Raw genomic sequence first — 24,848 nt, 5'->3', positions numbered from 1 at the left:
GAGGAGCCAACCTGATACTACTGCTGCCCTCCCTCCGTTCCTCCCTCTCTTCACCTCTCTGCCACTCCCTCCCTTGTGACAGAAACTAGGCCCCTCTCTACAGCCACTCAATCGGTCAACAATGGGAGTGTTGTTTCTCTCACTTCATGGCCAAACCTCAGGTACTGTGCCTCATTTACAAGCCAAATCAAGAGGCCAGGGTGGGCACGAAGCATGATTACAAAGTTAGCTCAGATGCAAACTGGGAATAGCTATGGGGTACAACTTAGCAATTCACCCATGTTTAAAACGGGTTATTGACTCATGATATTAAAAGTGTGTAAAGCATTGGTTGAATGCAACATTTTCCAGGTGTAGGCCGTGCTGACCTAAACAGTGACCTCATAACTAACAACCACAGAGGGCTGATTTGATACAGTATCACTAGGTTTACAAGACAGAGTGTAAGCTTCTCCAATGATATGTGAGGAGATCATTGAGCCAACATTGAGTGAAACTGCTTTATTTTGGGTCTTTCTCGAGGTCTGATGGATCTATACAACAAAAACTATGGGGTCACTTTGTTTTGAGTATTTTCAGAGACATTTTTAACTGCCAACCTCAATAAAGTTTGTCAGTGCAGAGCATGTTTCTGGTGAAACAGGAACCATGATTTTATCTCTGCTGCAACTTTTAGCAACAGAAACCTACCACAACTAGGCACGCCAAAGGTAACTCTACAAAAACCATTCATGTGAGAATAGCATGTTGAGATGTGAACTGCTTAGGAGATAATGGTAGCACAACACCAGTTTGTTTGTCATCCACTATGAGTCGCAACGAATACCTGCTGATCCTCCTCTGCCTTACAGGAAGATCAACATTCATGCAGGGCTCCGGTGGCCTGATCAGGTCCTGATAAGCAAGCCTGAAATCAAACAGAACCTTACCTGACCATGCAACAGGGTGGGGAGAAGCACATTCTAGAATCTAGATACTATTTAATTAATGACTTATTATTTTAGAGGTAGGCTAGCGCCGGGCCAAAGCAGAGTTAACAAAAAGATAATATAACCTTTTCAGATTTATGGCCTATGGTCTACTGAGAGTTGCCATGAAAGAGATTTACAAGTATTTCTACACCAAGACCAACTGTAAACGCTCACGTGGGCTTGGTCAGGGGGCTTGGTCTTGGGGTCAGGGGGGCTAGATCAGGGGGCTTGGTCTCCGGGTCAGTGGGGTTGGTCTCGGGGTCAGTGAGGTTGGTCTCGGGGTCAGGGGGCTTGGTCTCGGGGTCAGGGGGCTTGGACACAGGGTCAGGGGGCTTGGTTACAGTTCCCTCCCTTGCTAATGCACGCCATATATGGCAATGACGCTTAAGCAAAACAACAACGATGACAAGTGACAATGATAAACTAACTAGCAATTAGTTTCAGCCAATGAGCTTCAGCCCCTCGCCAGAGAGCGAGAGAGATGACGTGGTGCACATATCACGTAGTACACCATTTTTGTGGAGCACTTTTGGTTCATGGGAGATACTTTCAGAACTACTGGCTATAAAGTATACAAAAGTACTGGAGAATATCTCCAGTACTTTATCAACATTAACTTTTTTGTTTCTCGATTTATATTTGTGCAAGTCGTACTTCTGCTTTTCTCGTGACACATTCGCAAATATAGAAAAACAAATGAGGAACACATACAATGTTAAATACATGACCCATATAAACAACTCTATTTGGTTTGAACTAACTATTCACCCATAAAGAAGCAAAATAGAGACAAATTCACAGAAATACTGCAGTCACTAACCTCAAAGACACAGGGTTTATGTGTCGGACTCCATGTTAACAGTAGAACAAGTGACAGATCTGAATGACTTAAAAACACGGGGGGGAAACCGAGACAACTGCAATGAAAGAAAAATAATCCAAGTAAGGGTGTGCCTCCAGAGAGCAGCGGGACCCAGCGCGGTACAGGAGGTGTGCAACACTGACCTGCCCTCTACCTCTCCCACTCACAGCGATAAAACTAAACTGAAAAGGAGAAGAAGAGAAAGCGAGGCAATGGCTGCTGTTGAAAATGTAAAAAAAAAAAAAAAAAAAAGGAGAAGTGTAGTGAAGCAACTTGCCCTGGCTCTCCCTGTGAGTCACACAGCAGGACAGCCATTGGTGGGGGAGTCCTCAGGCAGTGTGGCTGTACCTGGCCAATCACGAACCAGGGTGGGCCCTGTATGCAAATCCTTTCAGGTGAGTCGCGGCAGGTGTTGGGGATTGGCTGTGGGGGAGGGGAGAGCGGGATGGACCAACTAGCAGGCCACACCTTGAGCAATGTGAAAGACAACAGACTGGTTTCTTCTGCGGAGGAGTGCTGGGGAGGGAGTTGGGTGCTGTAAATGCATAGTTCAGTTTACCATTGGTTGAGGACACTTGGACTTTGACCGAGCACTATAGAGCAGTCTCGTCTTGGTGGTTAAAATCAGTAAATGGAAGACCTGAGAAACACTGGATTGTAAAAATGTGTCAGAGAAGAATACAGGCAAATTTTCATCATTAAGCTTTCATTAGAGGGTTGTGAGGTGTGAGGTCATTAAGGTAAAGCAAATGAGACAGTCAGAGGTAAATCCAGAGGAGTGGCTCTTGAGCCAATAGAGGCCCCATAAAACCAGCTTTATATGTGACTTCAGTGGGACGTACCAGAATAGTGGGCTATAAAGACCAAAGCAGTCTCACCTGACCGCACTTTGACATCAAAGGCAGGCTACTGGTCTTAGCTAATGCCTCAGCACAGGTGGTTCTATAGACCCCCCTCCTCCCCCTAAACCCCACCTGGATGATATACTGCTGATGTATATTAGTGGCCATACTGTCTGCAGCTCTCATCACATGCTCCCCCATAAGCAACCAACTCAATCAAACACGAGCTAACAGGTGTACAGCTGTCACAGCCAACACTGGATGTATTACTATTCCAAGAGCAGGATTCTCCATGTTAGCTTCTCCTGTTTGCCTGATAATGCGCATACTCGCGTTCACACACAGACAGAAACAAAGACACACACACCTGCCCATTCAGCTGAAAAGGCCTGAAGAGCCAATTAATGTAAATCTGCCACTGGGGCACCACCATCCCCCACCTCATCCTGTGTTCAGGGCTGTTACATCACGTGTCTTTAGATACCATCTTTATCAGACACAATTCGACTGACAAACAGGAAGCTGAGTAGTTCTGTGGCGTAGCTGTGTGCGTGTGTGTGTGTGTCAGTGAAGGCTGGTGGGAGGAGCTATAGGAGGACAGGCTCATTGTAATGGCTGGAATGGAATAAATGGAATGGAGTCAAACGTGGTTTCCATACGTTTTATCTGTTTGATACCGTTCCATTTATTCCATTCCAGCTGTTACAATGAGCCTATCGTCCTAAAGCTCCTCCCACCATCCTCCACTGGTGTGTGTGTGTGTGTGTGTGTGTGTGTGTGTGTGTGTGTGTGTGTGTGTGTGTGTGTGTGTGTGTGTGTGTGTGTGTGTGTGTGTGTGTCATCTCAGCTACATTTTCAGTAAAAGGAGTTGCATTTGATGTGGTCACCTTTTCACTAACCCCAATCTGAGACCAATCTGGAATGGCAGTTTTTACTCAGGCTGGCCCAGGTTAGGACCACTTTGGCACAGAAGAGAGAAATTGCTTCGAACAGAGCAAATAAACCAAACAACCCCCATTTATCACCGCCCCTGGAAATACTGCGTGTCCACTACACAGCCCCAGATCAGACGCATTCAGGAGAAGCTCAAGCAGCCCTCTAGTCCTCTACACCGTCTGACTCCAGTCTTAAAGACCCAGGGTTGTTAGATGGTGAGAGATTTATACACACCAAGTCACACACAAGACCACACACATGCACGCACGCACACACACAGTTCTGTACCCTCTGCATTCTCAGCCCTCTCTCCCCAGAACTCATTCATAGTGTGGATGTGCTGATTATTGACCTGTAAATAGTGTGGATGTGCTGATTATTGACCTGTAAATAGTGTGGATGTGCTGATTATTGACCTGTAAATAGTGTGGATGTGCTGATTATTGACCTGTAAATAGTGTGGATGTGCTGATTATTGACCTGTAAATAGTGTGGATGTGCTGATTATTGACCTGTAAATAGTGTGGATGTGCTGATTATTTAATCATAAATAGTGTGTGGTGGTGCATGTTTTTTTCTCAGAGCCTGGTTGTGTGGCTCTTTCTGGTGAGGAGAGGCAGAATGGCAGTATATTCAGACCACATGGCCAGTGTAATCATGTCAATTAATATTTTTTTTCTCCCACGGGTCCACAAGAACCTTTTCAATGAGGCTTTTTGATGGCAACATCGCTTTTCCTGGGGCTTGATACTACAGCTTTGATTGGTATCTGAAGTACTTATGGGAGTCCCAGCTCTCTCCATTAACAGCCCCCCAACAAAGACCCCAGTTCAGAGAGCAGAAAATTGCCTCACCTTTTAATTGGCTGTTAATTGCAGTCATTTGCAAAAAACAAATCAACACACTAGTAACGGGTGGCAGGATCATTGACTTTGCTGACAAAAATGTCTGTCAAAAGGAGAGAAAAGCAAACAGATGAGAGGGCAGGTTCAATAGACACTTGTGGTTGACACAGATAGCAGCACTCCATTATCCTCTCCAGCTGTTTCATTAAGGAATACTAAGGAGCACATTTTGTTCCACTTTCTGCCAGTGCCCATGCTGAAGACCACATCATCCCCCACTGCAGTCCCTTTTATCTGCAGAGGGAATAAGATGACAGCTCGGCGGATATAGGCCTCAGAAACTATGACATTCCATCTCTACAACATAGAGGACTTATGTGTCACTGTCGCTGTCTCTGGTGGTTATTTTCCTCAAAGTTCAGCTGTAGGCCATTATTACATGGACCAAATCTAGGATCTGGCTGTACTTTCGCCTTTGAGGGGAGAAAAGTATCAAAGGTTGATATGGGGCCACAATATCAAGCCTGTGAGTGTTTGTTTTCTTATTAGCGTGTGAAAGAGATGTGTGCCATATTTTATATTTAAGTGGCTAAACGAGCACAATCATTTAATAAAGGACTTGAAATCGATGGATACAGAAAGGCCATAGGGGAAAAGCGACAAACAGAAATGCTACAAATGAAATTAAAAGTTTCAAAGTCCAAACAAACTATTTTGGGGTAAAAGTAAGCCAAAACAGCCATCAAGTGAAGACATAAAAAGGCTCTCTCGTACCCTACCCTTGTGGAGGGTTAGAGAGCTGCAACCTTGATGTTTGCAGAACTCAACCATGTGACCTCACTGACTAAGTGAAGAAACACACTTTTACTTTATAGCCTAAAAATAAAGACAGCTAAGAGTCATATACAGTGCATTCGGAAAGTATTCAGACCCCTTGACTTTTTCCACATTTTGTTACGTTACAGACTTATTCAAAAATGTATTACATTGTTTTCTTCCCTCATCAATCTACACACAATGCCCCATAATGACAAAGAAAAAATAGGTTTTTAGACATTTTTGCAAATGTATTTACAATTTAAAAAATAAATACCTTATTTACATAAGTATTCAGACCTGTTGCTATGAGGCTTGAAATTGAGCTCAGGTGCATCCTGTTTCCATTGATCATCCTTGAGATGTTTCTACAACTTGATTGGAGTGCACCTGTGGTAAATTCAATTGATTGGACATGATTTGGAAAGGCACACACCTGTCTATATAAGGTTCTACAGAGCAAAAACCAAGTCATGAGGTCGAAGGAATTGTCCGTAGAGCTCCGAGAAAAGATTGTGTTGAGGCACAGATCTGGGGAAGGGTACCAAAACATTTCTGCAGCATTGAAGGTTCCCAAGGCCTTCATCATTCTTAAATGGAAGAAGTGTGGAACCACCAAAACTCTTCCTAGAGCTGGCCGCCCAGCCAAACTGAGCAATCGGTGGAGAAGGGCCTTGGTCAGGGAGGTGACAAACAACCCGATGGTCATTCTGACAGAGCTCCAGAGTTCCTCTGTGGAGATGGGAGAATCTTCCAGAAGGACAACCATCTCTGCAGCACTCCACCAATCAGGCCTTTATGGTTAAGTGGCCAGACAGAAGCCACTCCTTAGTGAAAGGAACATGACAGCCCGCTTACAGTTGACATGAGCATCTCGTCATTATATACAGATGTCTGGTTTCAGCTACTTGTGAATTGGAAAGGAAGGTTGGCGGATACTGGCTCCCCCTAAAGTAAATTGATATTTTGCCCAAATTATATAATTACTCCTGTCTAAATAAAATCATTGAAATACTTCACCAGAGAGCATGACTTAGCCGCAGAGGATCATTGGCTTCTAAAAGAAATAGCTGTGGATTGTTTCAAAACACAAGTGCATAGGCCCAGCTGATTATTGAGTTCGCTGCTGTCAGTGAAAAGCATCTAAAATATGTGTGAAGATAATGTGTCTTGAGCAGTGCCGATTTTAGTATGTACATTTTGGTTGGGCAAAAAAATAAATGTGGAATGCATGCCAGAAAAGCCACTACACAACACAACACAAAAAAATACATTAATTGCACTATAACGGTGACAAACAGTGCCCGCAAACTGTTAGGGCCTACATAAAGCTGTCCCAACAGCAGAGTCCCAACAGCAGTCCCAACACCTTACCACTGCTACACCTGGCTATCAGCGGAGCCTTGTCTGGCAGCGAAACAGTTAATTCAGCCTCGGGATGCTGGCCTTCTAGGCAGAGTTGCAAAGAAAAAGCCATATCTCAGACTGGCCAATAAAAAGAAAAGATTAATATGGGCAAAAGAACACAGACACTGGACAGAGGAACTCTGCCTAGAAGGCCAGCATCCCGGAGTCGCCTCTTCACTGTTGACGTTGAGACTGGTGTTTTGAGGGTACTATTTAATGAAGCTGCCAGTTGAGGACTTGTGAGGTGTCTGTTTCTCAAACTAGATACTCTAATGTACTTATCCTCTTGCTCAGTTGTGCACCGGGGCCTCAGACTCCTCTTTCTATTCTGGTTAGAGCCTGTTTGCGCTGTTAGGTGAATGGAGTAGGACACAGCGTTGTACGAGATCTTCAGTTTCGTGGCAATTTCTCGCATGGAATAGCCTTCATTTCTCTGAACAAGAATAGACTGACGAGTTTCAGAAGAAAGTTCTTTGTTTCTAGCCATTTTGAGCCTGTAATCGAACCCACAAATGTTGATGCTCCAGATACTCCACTAATCTAAAGGCCAGTTTTTTTTGCTTCTTTAATCAGCACAGCAGTTTTCAGCTGTGCTAACATAATTGCAAAAGGGTTTTATAATGATCAATTAGCCTTTTAAAATGATACACTTGGATTAGCTAACACAACGTGCCATTGGAACACAGGAGTGATGGTTGCTGATAATGGGCCTCTGTACGCCTATGTAGATATTCTATAACAAATCAGCCGTTTCCAGCTACAATAGTCATTTACAACATTAACAATGTCTACACTGTATTTTATGTTATTTTAATGGACTTTTTTTTTTTTACTTTTCTTTCAAAAACAAGGAAATTGTGACTCCAACCTTTTGACAGTAGTGTGTATATACAGTATATATATATATATATATATATATATTCATATATCTTTTGGGGGGGGGCTTAAAATGTGTGGCTCAAAACAGGTGGGGCTCTGCCCTGAATGACGGGTCGCCACTGGTCTTGAGTATAATAAGAAATGTTGACTCAAGAAGATTAGGGGTGTGGCGAAGATATGGGTGTGTCTCTCTTCAGAATGCATGTGCTCAGCTCTCCAGAATGACTCAGCTGTCTTGCACCAATTCTTGCACATTCATTGTTTCAATGTGTGAATTGATTGCCCTTTGTTGTTGTTTTTTTTCTTTTCCCATTACATATGTCAACAGTAGTAAATGTACCGTTAATCTCCATCATTTGGTTACATTAATTTCTGTTAATGCATATATTAATTATAGTCATTTACCGTTCTCATTCTCAGAGTGGAAATGTTGTTTGCAGACTTCAAAACCTGCTACACTTGCGACAAACAAGTTTTGGTTCATTTCATGACCATCATTTGCGAGTTTTGTCAATTTTTACATGGTCTTTTTTTGTTTGGAGTGCTCCATGTGAGCAATGAGCATGTGTCTGGTTTCTCTGTCCTGATAATGTTGAGGGAGCATGCGCACCTGAGCACGCATAGAAGTACCTGGCCTGCTGCACGCAAATGTAGGAAAGTGCCCATTTAGGGATGTCTGGTTTCTTATTGTCAGGGTCCCTGCTCATCCTCATCCACCACTAATAAGCTGAATTTCTCAATAATGTTTTCTTCACCTCACACAGTAAGTCAACGAAGTCTGTTTTATTAACATCCATTGCGGACGATACTAGTTCCTCAATCCTCACAGTATATTAAAAATCTTTCCAACACTCTCCCCCTCAATAATCATCAAGCCTCGGTGTGAATTAGCAAAATATCATGATCTGATTATCCCATATATCAAGTGGAAACGTCGTAAAATACCTGAAAACTTTTCCCCAAAACAGCTGTCTGTCCCAAGCTCACTGGCATGGGAAACTCTCAGGGTAGGGCCTGGAATAGGCTAGTTGATACAATGTTGCAGGTTCGCTAGCAGCAACTTCAGGCCAGACCCAGTTGATTGATTTGATACCATGTGCACGATAGTTCAAGACCTATAGAAAGGGAGGCAGACAGGTGGAGTAGAGAGATGAATGCGATTACAAGAACCTGAATTTTCATCAGGATATTTGTCGGCTTTATGTATTTTTACTTAGTTGACAATGGAAGTTATAGGCCTACTCCTGCATTGGCCTATAGGCAATCTGAGTCTTGAACCGCCAATGGATCACGATGTATCAATGTGTCCATATGGCATTAGTTGAATTTTACCTTTTAGATTTTTATCATTTTAATTCAGAATTTTACTATTACGTGAATGACAATGATTGAGAAAATAATATGTTGGTTTTGAAATGAAACTGTTCCACGAAAATATGCATATGAAGATCATAACTGGCACACAGATCGGTATAAATGGTTTTAAATTGTAAGCTTCCCCAAACTTGAAACTCGCACATCACCTATGGAGTGATATGTTTGGGAATCAGATGAAAGTATCATGACTCGTGTTCATGCCACATTGAAATGTAATACATTTTTACTATAAAAACCCATTAAAAAGAATGTGCACACATTGGAGGTCCCATGAAAAACAAAACGTGCCCCCTATGGAAATCAAATGCCCTGTCTTTCAAGCGCACTTCCAGCAACTAAGGTGGATGTGTAACCAGACCAGTGGAGTACAGTACATCTTATCTCAATTCTATGAAAATAGTATAGAACTGAATCAAGGGCCTGATTGAAGACCATAAGAAAATATCGTAAGGGATGGATAGAAATGTACAGAATGGTTACTTGGAGGAAAATGGGGAGGGTCATGCTTTTTCAGTTTCAGTCAAGGGCAGGGTTTAATATTGTTTTTAATCTAGTACAGGGGAGGGTCAGGCAATTTGTAATTAATGAAACATCAATATTTCTCAGTGTTTTAGAATTAGTTGCATATTAGGTTTTATATCGATGTGTACCTGATGCCACCACTCATCTCTGATTCTCCACTGGGCACGCAATATCAAGTGGGCTATTTAGTGTGGTCTCAATCAAATGATCCATAGCCTATAGGCTACGAAGTGCATGCTCGGAGAAGCACAGCGCAAAGTTATATTTTTAAGATAGCTGCTGGGATGGCGTAAATACAACTGGGCTGCATTACACATGGCAATGGATATTCCAACCCTGAGCCCCGGCCAGCTCTGCTCTTGCTGATCCAAAACTATTGTGTGCTGCCTAACCAATGGCTGTGCTGCGTAGGCTTCTTCAGAAAATAATTGTTGATTAGGCCTCGTCCCAAAAATTCACTATCTTGCGCGTGGACTAGCCTATAGCCTATGTTCTGTTCAGCGTGAAGATGAGGACCGGAGGTCAACTTTGAAAACTTGTTACCACTAGAATAGATTTTATTAAAAACAAAATGTTTGTCACGTTGTATAAGGATCGGAGACAGGCGCAGGAATCCGTAATAGGGGGTTTTAATACTCCACCCAAATTACACAACATGCCATGAAAGGCAAGGGGACGAAGCCCAAAACAAACACGTATACAAAACACACAGGGATGTAACCCAAACAAAAGAGCGAGGTTAAACCTTAAACCTAATAAATACACGGGACAAGACCTGTAATAACAATTGCACGGGACACGCAGCATGAAAGCCGAAACACAGGTACTCACAGGACCAACGGACATGATAACAATAACCGACCAGGACACTGGGGAACAGAGGGCACATATATACAATTACTAATCAGGGGAAATGGGAACCAGGTGTGCGTAATTGAACAGTTCATGACGCCTAGAAGTGGGTGCTGTAGAACTCAGGAGCTGGTGCACAGAATGAGCAGCAGTACCAGGGGAATCTGTGACAGTACCCCCACCCCTGACGAGCTGCTCCAGCAGCAGGATGACACCAGCCTCGAGGACGACCACAGAGATACGGGTCAGTCAGGGCCAGTTGCAGCTGCTGAAGATGTGGTGGCGTCGGACGGGACATTCCCGCTGTCTCCATTTAGGGTTGGTTATTCCGTCACGTTGTATAAGGATTGGAGACAGGCGCAGGAATACATAATAGGGGGTTTTAATACTCCACCCAAATTACACAACATGCCATGAAAGGCACAGGGACGGAGCCCAAAACAAACATGCATACAAAACACACAGGGATGTAATCCAAACAAAAGAGCGAGGTTAAACCTTAAACCTAATAAATACACGGGACGAGACCCGTAATAACAATGCAACTGACGAGACCCGTAATGACAATGCAAGGGACGAGACCCGTAATAACAATAGCACAAAACAACAACACAGGTACTCACAGGACCAACGGACATGGTAACAATAACCAACCTGGACACTGGGGAACAGAGGGCACATACAGTATATAAACTCAGCAAAAAAAGAAACGTCCTCTCACTGTCAACTGCGTTTATTTTCAGCAAACTTAACTTGTAAATATTTGTATGAACATAACAAGATTCAACAACTGAGACATAAACTGAACAAGTTCCACAGACATGTGACTAACAGAAACGGAATAATGTGTCCCTGAACAAAGGGGGGGGTCAAAATAAAAAGCAACAGTCGGTATCTGGTGTCGCCACCAGCTGCATTAAGTACTCCAGTGCATCTCCTCCCCATGGACTGCACCAGATTTGCCAGTTCTTGCCAGTTCTTCCACCAAGGCACCTGCAAGTTCCCGGACATTTCTGGGGGGAATGGCCCTAGCCCTCACCCTCCGATCCAACAGGTCCCAGACGTGCTCAATGGGATTGAGATCCGGGCTCTTCGCTGGCCATGGCAGAACACTGACATTCCTGTCTTGCAGAAATTCACGCACAGAACGAGCAGTACGGCTGGTGGCATTGTCATGCTGGAGGGTCATGTCAGGATGAGCCTGCAGGAAGGGTACCCCATGAGGGAGGAGGATGTCTTCCCTATAACGCACAGCGTTGAGATTGCCTGCAATGACAAGAAGCTCAGTCTGATGATGCTGTGACACACCGCTCCAGACCATGACGGACCCTCCAACTCCAAATTGATCCCGCTCCAGAGTACAGGCCTCGGTGTAACGCTCATTCCTTCGACGATAAACGCGAATCCGACCATCACCCCTGGTGAGACAAAACTGCGACTCGTCAGTGAAGAGCACTTTTTGCCAGTCCTGTCTGGTCCAGCGACAGTGGGTTTGTGCCCATAGGCGACGTTGTTGCCGGTGATGTCTGGTGAGGACCTGCTTTACAACAGGCCTACAAGCCCTCAGTCCAGCCTCTCTCAGCCTATTGCAGACGGTCTGAGCACTAATGGAGCGATTGTGCGTTTCTGGTGTAACCCGAGCAGTTGTTGTTGCCATCCTGTACCTGTCCCGCAGGTGTGATGTTCGGATGTACCGATCCTGTGTAGGTGTTGTTACACCTGAGGACAATCAGCTGTCCGTCCTGTCTCCCTGTAGCGCTGTCTTAGGCGTCTCACAATACGGACATTGCAATTTATTGCTCTGGCCACATCTGCAGTCCTCATGCCTCCTTCCAGCATGTCTAAGGCACATTCACGCAGATGAGCAGGGACCCTGGGCATCTTTCTTCTAGTGTTTTTCAGAGTCAGTAGAAAAGCCTCTTTAGTGTCCTAAGTTTTCATAACTGTGACCTTAATTGCCTACCGTCTGTAAGCTGTAAGTGTCTTAACGACCGTTCCACAGGTGCATGTTCATTAATTTTTTATGGTTCATTGAACAAGCATGGGAAACAATGAAGATCTGTGAAGTTATTCGGATTTTTACAAATTATCTTTGAAAGACAGGGTCCTGAAAAAAGGACGTTTCTTTTTTTGCTGAGTTTACAATTGCTAATCAGGGGAAATGGGAACCAGGTGTGCGTAATTAGACAGTTCAGTGACGCCTAGAATTGGGTGACGTAGAACTGCCATAGGCCTACCTTCTATTAAAGAACATGACAAAAAGCACAGGCCTATCCCTTGTTAGCTTAAGATTTTTGAAGAAAATAAAACGGATCCGATCATTTAAAGTGATCAAAAACAGTGCTTTGGTCAGCGATGCTTTATGGTAGAAGCAAGCTTTAAAATACCAGGGAAATAAGTAACTCCGATGCATATGGGAGTGTCATTGTTTCGTTTCTTTGACATTCAGAGGCTGAGCTACAACCTTCTACAGCCGAGGAGACAAAAAATGAACTTTTGCTTGGGAAGTAATCTAATTCTGTCACTATCAATTGATTAAGCTATTCACTTTTTGAACAATAGATGTTTAAACCCAGACAGATTTTAGGGAAACACTTGTGACCTTCTCTCGTTGGGTTAAACCACGGAAGAAGAGCAGCCAGCAGTTAAAACTTAAATTTTTCTGTGTCGGTTGGCCTACTCTGTCTGGGGTGGAAAGTTAGGCCTAACTTTTGAAAGTACCATGCTCAGATTCCTAATGACATCTCAGATTTAAGTATTTGCAATCAGGGACAGTTCCGTTGCAAACAAGACACATTGATTTGGAAATGTAGAAATATGATAAGATGAACACATAGGGTTCTCTCTCTATCAATTCTTAGCCTTTCATTTCGGTCATTAAAAAAGATTCTACTGATATGTAAAGTGAAGTGGAATTGCATGAAATGTTTATAAAAGGCAATTTTTTCTCAGACCTGCAAATACGATGATAGATTAATTAATTGCTTTTACTATAAAGGAGATCTTTCCACCCCTACTCTTGTCCATGCTGACCTGTGAACCAAAAACCTTCTGGCCCGCAGCCCTGCCCGCTATCAAAATTCCTGCATTGCCATGTAATGCTTACAGGACGAATAACAGTTTCTAAAACTGCATATCTAAGGCTCTGGTCTCTCCAAGAAGTGAGGGTAAACGGTAGACATGCTCTCTACTATCCACTTTGTTTTAATTATTATTTTGGGTACAGGGAGGGTTTAGCTAAAATATATTTTGCTGAAGGGAGGGCTATGCATTTTCATTTGGGAGAGGTCCGATTTTCTCCATGTAACACTTATTATAAATAACGTTCACTCCCTAAATAAGACAAACCTTGAGGGCATGAGATGTGGAGCCTTGTGAAGGACAGGCAGTGCTGTTTGTGCAGCTCCAAGGTCAGCTGATGGCTGTTCCCTGAGTGACTCAGAGCTAGAGGTGTGCGTCCCCTATGGGCCCTGGTCAAAAGTAGTGCACTACATAAGGAATAGTGCCATTTGGGACGCAGCCAAGGAAAGTCCTCAGCCAGGGCTAACTGGGCCAATAGCATCCCTCACGCAGATTGAGGTGGAGCGGGAGAAAGGGTCAGCAAGGCATTCTAATGAGCCCCACTGATATGGACAAAGAGGTACAACTAAACACCATGAAACACTTTGAAATGACAATGGAAAACTTGTCAATGTTACTCAGGGCAGACTTACTTCGAACAATGGGTGATAAAATAAAAAGTCTGTGACTCGCTGTTGGAATATTTTCATATGAACACCAGACAGTTTGTTTGGGGCCAACATCGTTTATTTCAATGATCCTTAGGAGAGAACATCTATTCTAGTTCACTAACTCAAACCCTTTCAACCTTCAGTTAATTGGCAGACAATGAATGGTCAGAAAGATTATGCAGCTTTGGTCAGTGTTATGTTACGTGACTGTGACCAGGCAGGACTGGGGAATTGGTCAAGGTTATTTCCATGTAGAAGGACCCATGAGCTTCAACATGTGAAGTTCATAGGAGCATGTCAAATTGGGTGTCATATGAAAGGTAAGAATTAAAAATATATATATATTAAGGCATATATTACTTTTTCAACCATTTTCCATCCTAAAAATGTGGAATAAGCAAAGGCTATGATTTCTGGTCAAACAGATGGAAAAGGGGTCATAGAAAACATCAACCAGACATTTTTTTTAAAAGGTATTAGAAATACATGAAAACACATTATACCATGTAATTGTTGAATACTTGTTTCTGATTGGCTTGAAGGGCATTCTAGAGCGTGCATTATTTCCCTAGAACGCATAGTATATATATCAGCAAGGTAGAATTCATAGGCTTTAGCTAATTCTTATATATTATATGTTTGAGCTGCTATTGAAAGCAATAGTCGAATTGAAAACATTATTGAATTCGATTTTCATAATAGCAAGCTAGCGGAGTGGTTTGGTTAGCTAAACTAGCAAGTCTGTTGGTTTGGTTACCAAGGCAACTACTTTAGCTGTCTGGTAAACTTGCTACCTGCTTCAGTGGATGTTGAACACATTTCTACCTGCAAATTAACCATTTTTTTGTGGCAAATTATAAAGTGATAGCCATGGTATGAAAGGGATAATCAACTCGGGGCTCTATGCGTTCTCTGGAAAATACTGCGACTCCAGGGAAGGTTAGTTCCACTCCGCTAGCGTGTGGTGAAACACACCTTCCACGTTGTTCATTAATTTCCATAGAACGCATAGCCCCCCATTGATTATCCCTTACATAATGTTGAAGTAAAGACCCCTGCCAACTAATATCAACACTTATATTTAGTTTGGGACATATAATTCTGCCTTCAGTAAGTTAAAGAAACATTGCCTTGTGCATTGAAATTCTTTTACCAAAACCCCACGTCTTTAAGATATTTTCTAATTTCTCCCCCTCATGAGGAGGGAGGATAATTTAATTTCACAAGTAAAAGTAGACCTATTAATTAGTTATAGTGTTTTTACTGATATAAATGTTGTTTATGTAATGGAATTGCTGAAAAATCAGTAACAGAATTTCTGCAATTGAATTGGCTACAATGGGAATTCATAGTAATCACAAACCACAGTTGGGTTCACAAGTTTAGACAGCACAGTACAGTATAGTTCAGTACAGTACAGTAGAGCACAGCACAGGAGAGTACAGTACAGTAAAGAAAAGTAGAGTATAGTTCAGTACAGTCCACAGGAGAACACACTAGAGTTGAGTACACTATAATGTACTGTACTGTACTGAACTATAACTGACTACTGAATGTACTGTACTCTACTGTACTGTACTGTACTGAACTAAACTCTACCGTACTCTACTGAACTCTACTGTACTCTACTCTACAGTACAGTACTGTACTCTACTATACTGTACTGTACTAAACTCTACTGAACTCTACTATATTCTTGTTTGGCATACATCTTAAGTAAAAAATCTGCGTCTCAGCGCAATTTCGTTTCCATGGAATTGCCCTCAACTCTGACTCACAGAAATGACTGTGGATGACTGCATTGACTGCAGCCACACAGAACTAACAAAGAGAGAGGTGTAGGCGTATAGCTGAATGGAAATGCATCCAATGCACATAGCCTACAGCTGAGTCACTCTCATAGATCTGCCAAATGCGGTGATGATGCGCTGACCATGGGATGATGCACTGACCATGGGATGATGCACTGGATTATAATCTGCAGATGGTCTCATGTTTCAACTAGTAACCTGACATGACACAACCATTGCACCTGGATGCAGATTAAGTTAAATCTCAACCAGGATAGAAATTGAGTGCTATATATCCAGGTTATTGCGGCATATGAATATTCCACTCATGTGATAACATAACATTTAACATGTCCTGGAACTTCCTGGTGATGATTATATGTTATTTTGTAAGACTGTAGCCCATTTTGTGCGGTAGTACATCCTTACACAAATAATGTGAGCAACCAACTAAACCTGCAGTTTATGGCTGGGCATATTTTGAGTAGATAAGAGCAGAATATTCGGCAGGAAGGAGGAGCCTTCCAGCCGAGCCACACAAAACACACACCCTTCACATAAAATGCATCCCATTAAACATTAAACACACACGGCAAGGCCAACATTCCAGACAGTCCACATCAAACCTCTGTGAACAGTATCCGCTACCTGCAGTCTGGACAAAGACAAGAGCTACCTCCACCGAGTCTAATTGACTGACTTTGTGTCTGTGGAAGAACTCTAATTTTTAATGGCTTAAGAGCTGCTAACACTGGGCAACAGCTGAAAGGACTCAAGTTTGGTCTAGTATACAGCTTTGCCATTTTATAACAAAGTATTGTTTTCACATTCAGTATATATAATGTCCATGGGCTTTGGAAGCGTACTGTTGAATGAACACCCAATAATAGAATGTAGTTATTAAATAATTCAAATATCAGGCCCGAAGGAGGGACAGTCTGTCACTCTAGGACTCCCCTCAGAAAAAACCTTTCTGCTTAGCCTATATAATGTGGTGACAGATATAGGACAGTAACTTAGCCTATATAATGTGGTGACAGATATAGGACAGTAACTTAGCCTATATAATGTGGTGACCGATATAGGATAGTAACTGCTTCTCTGTGTACGTGACGAGCTACTAACTGGCTAACACATGTTGTCCAGCCCACTCTTTAAGACGCCGTCACATTTCACACTTGAACTTGTTTGACGCTGTGGATCAGCTGAATGAGGTGAGATCATCAGACACATGGTCACAGGCACACACTGAAATGACTTTGCATGTCAGGCTTTCATGACAGACACATTAGTAGCACTCCACTGACCGACATGCATCCTAACACATGGCAACAACACAAAGCACCAATTTAAACGACAGTGTAAGCAGAGAGAGAGAGAGAGAGAGAGAGAACGTGATGCTCCTTGTGGTGATAGGCTGCTATGTATGTGGTTAGCTTAGCTTGGCTATTGTTTGAGCATCACGCTAGTAGTCAAACCACAACCCAGCCACCCCCGCCCAATTTAATCAAGCATCGGATACATAGTGTGCTGACTAAAAATACCCAAGATACATATGCATCAGTCTCAACAAAAAGTACCCGGACTGAGAGGTGCAACCTTGAATTTGCACCAATCAGATGGTGCCAACAGACGGTGACGTGCTAGAAACGAGACAGCAGAAAAACCTCTGCATCAGTCCAGGCTGATTGTCAATCACTATTGTGGTTGGTCATCTTTTGCCACCATAACGTTTTAACAGAGTAATAACTGAGTAATAGCACCGTCTCTAAACCCAGAGGCGCTGGGAACGCTTGCGAAACAGGCCAAGAAGATCAGGCCCGGGTTTGGGGTTTGAGAAGTCAATGAGAGAAGTGAAAAATTCTTCCTTAGTTGTTGAAATCTAAAAGGCACAACACAACCTAAATTCGAGCCAATGCCTTAAGTAGTTGAACATGTTATTACTACAACCTCGTGAAAGTGACAAATTGACATGTTTTCATTTTCCACAAAAACAACTTCATATCGAAGGAGTGCCTTTGATTTGACAGCCTGCACATGCGCAGTTTGGCATGAGACCCGATGGCGTGTTTCTACGCATGAGCTTAGCTAGCCAATGTCGCTAAGACATTGCCTAGAAGTGTGATCGGGGATTTCAATTGGAGAAGCAGTTTCTGCCTATCTTCATGCTGTACTGTCTTTGGTAATAGCCTATATGGGTCATGGGAAGAAAAGCTATATATTCTGGTCATGGCAAAGTTTACCAAGTCTTAATTAAAGCTACTGCTGAGACATTGCATTGTTGTTTTGGAGCTGGTTAACATATATGACCTCTAACATCAGTATATCTTGGCCAAACAAGACACGTTATGTAGTTTACAAGACATCAACACTGAGGTTAACCTGATGACAGTACATATGGAGATATGGAGTCCATTTTTATTGTTTGGACTGGAGTCAAATGCTTCACATTGTGTGAGGCAACATGCAGGCTGGATGGGGTTACAGGTGGAATTTCCCCTGGCTCCCATTTCTCTTTGACGTCACTTTTGCCGCTTGGCTGTAGCGCTGCCTACTGAGATATCAGAGGACGGAGAACTCAGGTGACAGAGCTGTTGAAACCAAATCACTGTGAAATAAGGAACTTTACAAAGCAAGTTCCCCCACTGTCTTTCAACAGAAACGGGCGGCCACAGTTAGATATCTTCGGTGTGAAAAAGGGAAGTATGACGATTTTGTTTCAGGTTCTCTGTGTAAATTTGGTTCCTTTATTTGAGTGAGTCACTTCACATTTCGGTCAACTTACATACTTGTTTACATAGTCAGAGAAACATATAAACATTGCCACCTTGTGGTTACTTGACAGGTGTTAAATTACACTAATTTACCTCAGAGACTGATCACTGGACTTGATTGGAAAGAAGACTTCAAACCAGGCATCTCAAGAGACATTACAGGGGCTTCTAATGTAAAACTTTTTCAGGGGATCTGATAGAGCATATGTTTCCCACATCATCTAACTTGAACCCTGACCAAAAAGGATATGACAAACACAAGAGTCATTTCATTCACTCACCTGTCTCTGTCAAGGCCACTATGTAAGGTATCTGTCCTTTGTGAGGCTATAGTGGTGCTTCAGACGCAGCATAAAAGTCTGATACAAGTGAGCTGGTAAGATCGATATCCAGGAGCCCATTAGGGCAGCTCTCTGCCGGTTAAGAAAAACCTCAAGACTCATGCTGTGACAATGACAGGAACCCTCAATACTATGGAGTACAAAGGAGCACAGCTCTCCCATTGTCTGGAGTCATCGTCACCGAGTCACTCCTCAGCGGCTTGGGCTGCTGTGCCCTGCTGATGGTGACATCACGGTCACACCATAAGTACCAGGGATACCATTTGCACCAGCCAGGCAGTCACAGAGGCTAGTGTTCCCAGTCAGTGTGTATAAACACACTATCAACTGCAACCTGATGCCTGGCCTGTTGTCATCATGTTAATACAAGCACTGTCTCATGAAAGGCGAGGGAAGTTAGTCCCTCAAAGTCCCTTTGTGCGGGAGAAATCCCTTCAGTAACAAAGTTCAAAGGCAGAGAAGGTAGGGTCATTGATGCACATGACTGTCAAGGCCGAGAGAGAGAGGGAAGGAGGGAGAGGGTGGGAGTGAGGAGTGTGGAGTGAGGCAGGCACCATGGGATTTTTTAAAAACTATGCATGAAGTCTGTGCATGCAACATATGCTAGAGACCACTACACTGCAGACAAGTATATTTAGGAGCTCTTGTTGGAGATAATTGGTTTCAGAAGACTGAGATTTCCAATTATCTGCCAGGCCTCTGGGATAGGCGGGCTGTGTTGCAGGGGGGGGGGGGGGGGGAGTGGAGGAGAGGTGGGGTCAGAGGGACCAGCTGATCTCTGTTGCTAACGGGCTGAGCTGAGAACCGCAAGAATCCCCCCCCCCCTGCCCACCCCCCACCGGATAACAAAAGCACAAGTATTCCCCTGTCTCGCCCCTCCCTTTCTCCGGACAACAGCAGGCACGGAAGGCCAATGAGATTTCTCAGCTTGCAATGTCCCTGAGGCCAGCATCTTAACCGAAAAATGTAAACATCTGGCAAACATTTATATTGGCCACAGATATGTTGAGGAGCTCAAGTCATTTGAGAAAACATGGTTTAGTGGAGATCCAAGCATCACATTTTTTGGAGGGTGAAGGTCGTTTATTACATGAAAATAAGCATGAACATGTTAGATGACCATGATGAGCAGACATGGTTCAGACAAGTGCCCCAGAAAAAGGGGGTCTTTCTCAACCTCTTGAACTGAATGACAAACTTCAAGATAGAGTAGTGGAACATTGATAATGGTACCGCATGCCATTTCTAATAATCAGAGGAAATTAGAAGCACTGGTGCAATGACAGACTATTCTCCAATAGTAAATTCAGAGTCTGAAGAGCTATTGGTTATGCTTTATTAATGTGATGTCTAATACTTCTGATGGCAACAATAGGGTGCAGTTGAACTCCTCTTTACATAACAGAGAAAACATTAACAATCCATTTCTTTCAGGACTGTATAATTGATCCCTCACACTCACATGAAGCACAAATGGCCACTGGACCCGGGAGACACTGGAGACAGGCTAGCTCTGTCAGCAGCACACAACAGCTTCACACATTTACCACACAGCACCCCTGTCACATGGCAGGCATGGTAGTGGCACAATGACACAGCTTATCCGTAAGAGGAGGGTTAATAAAGCGAAACAGTAGGTTATTCAGACTGGAGGCTTTTCACATCAAATGTGGGGTCAGTGGCAGAACATTGGTTTAATAGAACTCTTGAATTTGAGAAATTAAAGTAGTCCATATCTGTAGTAGCCTAGGTGAATATACAGTTTAAGTTATAAACTTCTTATTTACTTTGTTGTGGATTTACATAAATAAATATCTTATGTATGCTATATGAAAATGGATTTAAAAAATATAACACGTTACTAAATACCTCTCATAAACTTATTGAAAGGGAGGGTTCTAGAAAATAAGGGACTGCTTGGGAGGGACTGCTTGGGAGGTGGTAACACAACTGTTAGATTAATACACATTCCAGACTAATAGTCAAGACAGCATAAACAAAACAGAAGTACATCATTAGCTATTCGAGTAGGGAAGACTCACCTTTAGTCCTTATCTTATAGCCTAGCGTCAGACATTTAACATTCCAATGTCTTATGCCTCATGAATGATGGCTTCATCAACATCGGCCAGTAGCCAAATATCTTCAGTAGGCACTTATCAGCATCTTGGTAATATTCCCCCTTCAAATGTGAGATGTAAGCTCGACATCGTCGGTACAGCACAACGACTGAGGCAACTCCAGTTTCACTACTTTCTCGTGCTTGACGAAAGGTTACACCGTTTTTTTCTTCTTTTTTTCTTACGGAAAGCTGATGCGTGGGGAATTCCTACCAGTCACATTTTCCCTAACCTGACGTAACAGGCGTAAAAGAAACCATAATACATGATTGTCTAGCATTAAAAACTATGGAGAAACAGGACGTTATGAAAAAAATTATGTCATGTTGGTTACTCTTATTAAGAAGACTAAAAACTTACCGGTATAGACTAGAATAAACTAGGCCTATCTGAATTTCAACTGAACCGAAAATGATATAGACACTTCGTTTTTATAATTTGAAGTATTCTCTATAGCAGATTGTGTTAACGCCAACTAGATTTACAATCGCGAACATTATGGAATTCCATGCCTATAAAAAAAACATCAAATATAGAACGCAAGGATGTTGGCTCAGATTGATACATTGAAACAGATAAATGCACATTGTCCCTTAGAATATCAAAATAACAGTACACTTTGAATCCCGCCCACTTCAGACGGATCGCATTTTCGGTACATTTCCTACTTCGGGAATTTACTTCATGTTATAAACAACTGTGTTGTCCAGTTGAACAATATACATTCCAGACTTCAGATATTGTTGCAGAGTTTTTAGCATAATAACTGATAAACACACTGGTCCTCCTCTCTGTGAGCAGTTTTACAATTTATTGTGAAACAACTACATGTTGCTATACATGAACGAGACCATATTAAAATAATGAATTCCCATACCGGGAGTCGAACCCGGGCCGCCTGGGTGAAAACCAGGAATCCTAACCGCTAGACCATATGGGAACAGATACGCCAAAAGGGCAAACGTATATATTTATATCTGACCTGCATAGGAATAGTGAGAGAATAAATAATTGTGAACACGTCGATTATAGTTGGCTGACTCTCCTAAACTGGCCTACATTGCCCAGTAGGGTCATTGTATAAAGAGTTTTACCATTATAATTTTCTAGATTATTACAGATGGGTAGCCTGTAGATAACCTTGTTTTAAAATAGTCTGAATTTAACACATCTCCACATTTCTGCTATCCATGGCAATTCAACCCCACCTAGGGTCGACTTCATGTAACTTGTGCAATGTACTAAAAAACAGTTGCTATAAACAGAGAGGAAGAGGCGAAGCATGAGGGGGCCCAAAATCTGTCTTCTCCAACAGGTTGCGTTTTTTCGCTCACCAAACGAGTTGTTGTTGTATGGAGGTCAATGAGTGTCGAATTTAAGTAACTATAAGTAGGACACGTAACATCCCGGCAACTTTGAGAAAAAACACTTTATATGGGCTCCCGAGTGGCACAGCTGTCTAAGTAAATGTTTTTGTTTGGTTATCTTTTGGAAATTGTAGAAATAAAACATTTTCCTTATTCAGACGTTCCAATGAGGCAGGCTAACATTAGTTAGCTAATTAATTTGTCAGCTATCATACAGTAGGCATATATTAATAATTATATAGTTAATATATGTAGACATGCAATCATAACTGACTGTAGCGCATATGAAGCACCCACAAGTTACCGGTGGCTGAAAACAAAATCATCGCATGATGAACGAGTGACGAATTTCCGGCCAAGGGTGGTCCATTTTATAAATCATTCCTTCCTCCAGGATGTCCCGGGCAGGCACCCACGCCCACCCATCAGGGCTGTAGCCCTCCCAGTCCCCCAGGTACTGCAGGGTTTCTTGTACTCGATGAGCCTCCAACAGACGCTGGACAGTGTAGGCCGGGGGACCATCAACAAGTCGAGCAGGCGGAGGTGCAGTTGTGGGGGGAGAGAAGGGACTGGTCCTTACCAGCTTGAGACGGGAGACATGGAAGGATGGACAGACCCTCATAGACCTGGGAAGCTGGAGACGATAGGGTTGATGCGACTCAGGATCTTGAATGGTCCTTTGTAGCGTGGAGCGAGCTTCCGTGAGTCCACCTGTAAGGGAAGATCACGGGTGGACAGCCACACCCGTTGACCCGGTCGGAGGAGCCCGAAAAGGCCTTCGGTGACGGTTTGCCTTGGTGTCGGGCAGAGGAGTGGAGCAAGGAGGATTGTGCTATCGTCTAATGAACGCCTCGGCTGATGGCACCCCCGCTTTGGCCTATTATTCAGGAAATAGGGGGGCGGGGTCGAACCAGAACTGACACTTGAGCGGCGACAGTCCAGTGGACGAGTTCGGCAGTGTGTTGTGAGCATACTCTGCCCAGACGAGGAATGTGCTCCAGTTGCTGGCCTGGGAGGAGACAAAACAGCGGAGGAACTTCTCCAACTCCTGGTTGGCCCACTCCGTTTGCCCATTCGACTGTGGGTGGAACCCCAAGGAGAGACTCACCGACGCCCCAACAGGGAGCAGAAGGCTTTCCAATATCGTGCGACGAACTGGGGCCCACAATCCTAGACAATGTCCTGGGGAAGTCCGTGTAGTCGAAAGACATGGGTAATCATGAGATCAGCGGTCTCCTTCGCTGAGGGCAACTTGGGTAAGGCGATGAAATGGGCTGCCTTGGAAAACCGATCGTTGACCATCAGTATAATGGTAAGCCCTTGGGATGGGGGTAACCATATGATAAAGTTTACAGACAGGTGGGACCAGGGCTGGCTGGGGATGGACAGGGGTTGGAGCAACCCAGCCAGTCGCAGTCGTGAGGACTTGCTTTGGGCACAGGTGGAGCAGGCCGTAACGAAGGATCTCACATCTTTAATCATGTTGGGCCACCAGAATTTCCGCCTCAGGAACTCCAGTGTCCGATTAACCCCTGGATACCCAGTTAATTTAGAGGAGTGTCCCCATTGTAGTACTCAGGAACGGGCTGATCGCGGAACATAAAGTCTGTTAGTGGGACCCCTGCCGGGGTCAGGTTCTCGGGTCTGGGTTCGTCGCACCGTGGTCTCAATACTCCATATCACGGGGGCCACAATGCGGGAGCTGGGGATGATGGGCTCAGAGTCCTTCTCCTTGTTAGAGACATTGTGTTGGCTGGATAGGGCGTCTGCTTTCTGATTCTTGGATCTCGAGCGATAGGCTAGTGTGAAGTTGAATTTGGATGCCAGAGGTAGAGGTCCATTTGGATGCCAGAGGTAGAGATAATGTGGCCCAGGAAAGAAACTTGGGATACATGGAACTCACTTCTCTATCTTGATGTATAGTTGACTCTGCAGGAGGCGTCTCAGGACTGGGCGGACGTGCAGGATGTGTTCTGGAAGGGTCTTGGAGAAGATCAGGATGTCGTAAACAAAGACGAACCGATTCAACATATTCCTAAGCGTGTCATTGACCAATGCTTGGAGGTCTGCCGGTGAGTTCGATAATCCAAAGGACATGACTAAATACTTATAGTGGCCACTTGGGGTGTTTAAGGCAGTCTTCCATTCATCTCCTTCCCTGATTCTCACCAGATTGTAAGCGTTGCGGAGGTCCAGTTTGATGAAGAATTGGGGCCCAAGGGCCAATTCCAAGGTGGCAGATATCAGGGGTAATTATTCTTATTTATTTATTTTTATAACATTTAACTAAGCAAGACAGTTAAGAACAAATTTTTATTTTCAATGACGGCCTACACCGGCAAAACCCAGACAACACTGGGCCAATTGTGCACTTCCCTATGGGACTCCCAATCAAAACCGGTTGTGATACAGCCTG

The 24,848-nt window shown here is 43.5% G+C and overlaps 1 protein-coding gene and 1 non-coding gene across 5 annotated transcripts in view; both read right to left on the bottom strand.

Moving 5' to 3' along the window:
• The window catches only part of elf1 (E74-like ETS transcription factor 1), an 81,112-nt gene extending 59,462 nt beyond the window's left edge, over nt 1-21,650 (bottom strand). The window contains exons 1-2 of one of the 4 annotated variants that reach the window (XM_071399159.1): nt 20,988-21,650; nt 8,504-8,673 (exon numbers count right to left, since the gene is read on the bottom strand). The gene's annotated coding sequence lies outside the window, so the exon portion shown is untranslated. Of the gene's footprint in view, nt 1-1,791; nt 2,066-8,503; nt 8,674-20,987 lie in introns of those variants that run through there. The other 3 variants (XM_071399158.1, XM_071399157.1, XM_071399161.1) reach the window with 3 other exon arrangements.
• A 283-nt stretch (nt 21,651-21,933) lies between these two features.
• trnae-uuc (transfer RNA glutamic acid (anticodon UUC)) lies at nt 21,934-22,005 on the bottom strand. The gene has a single exon. It is a non-coding gene; the product is annotated as a tRNA-Glu (tRNA).
• Nucleotides 22,006-24,848: the final 2,843 nt, after the last annotated feature.

Source organism: Salvelinus alpinus, chromosome 4 (genome assembly GCF_045679555.1).
Source record: "Salvelinus alpinus chromosome 4, SLU_Salpinus.1, whole genome shotgun sequence".
NCBI classification, from domain to species: domain Eukaryota; kingdom Metazoa; phylum Chordata; class Actinopteri; order Salmoniformes; family Salmonidae; genus Salvelinus; species Salvelinus alpinus.
Note: the sequence above shows the minus strand (reverse complement) of the source record. Positions and strands in the feature narration are given on the sequence as shown.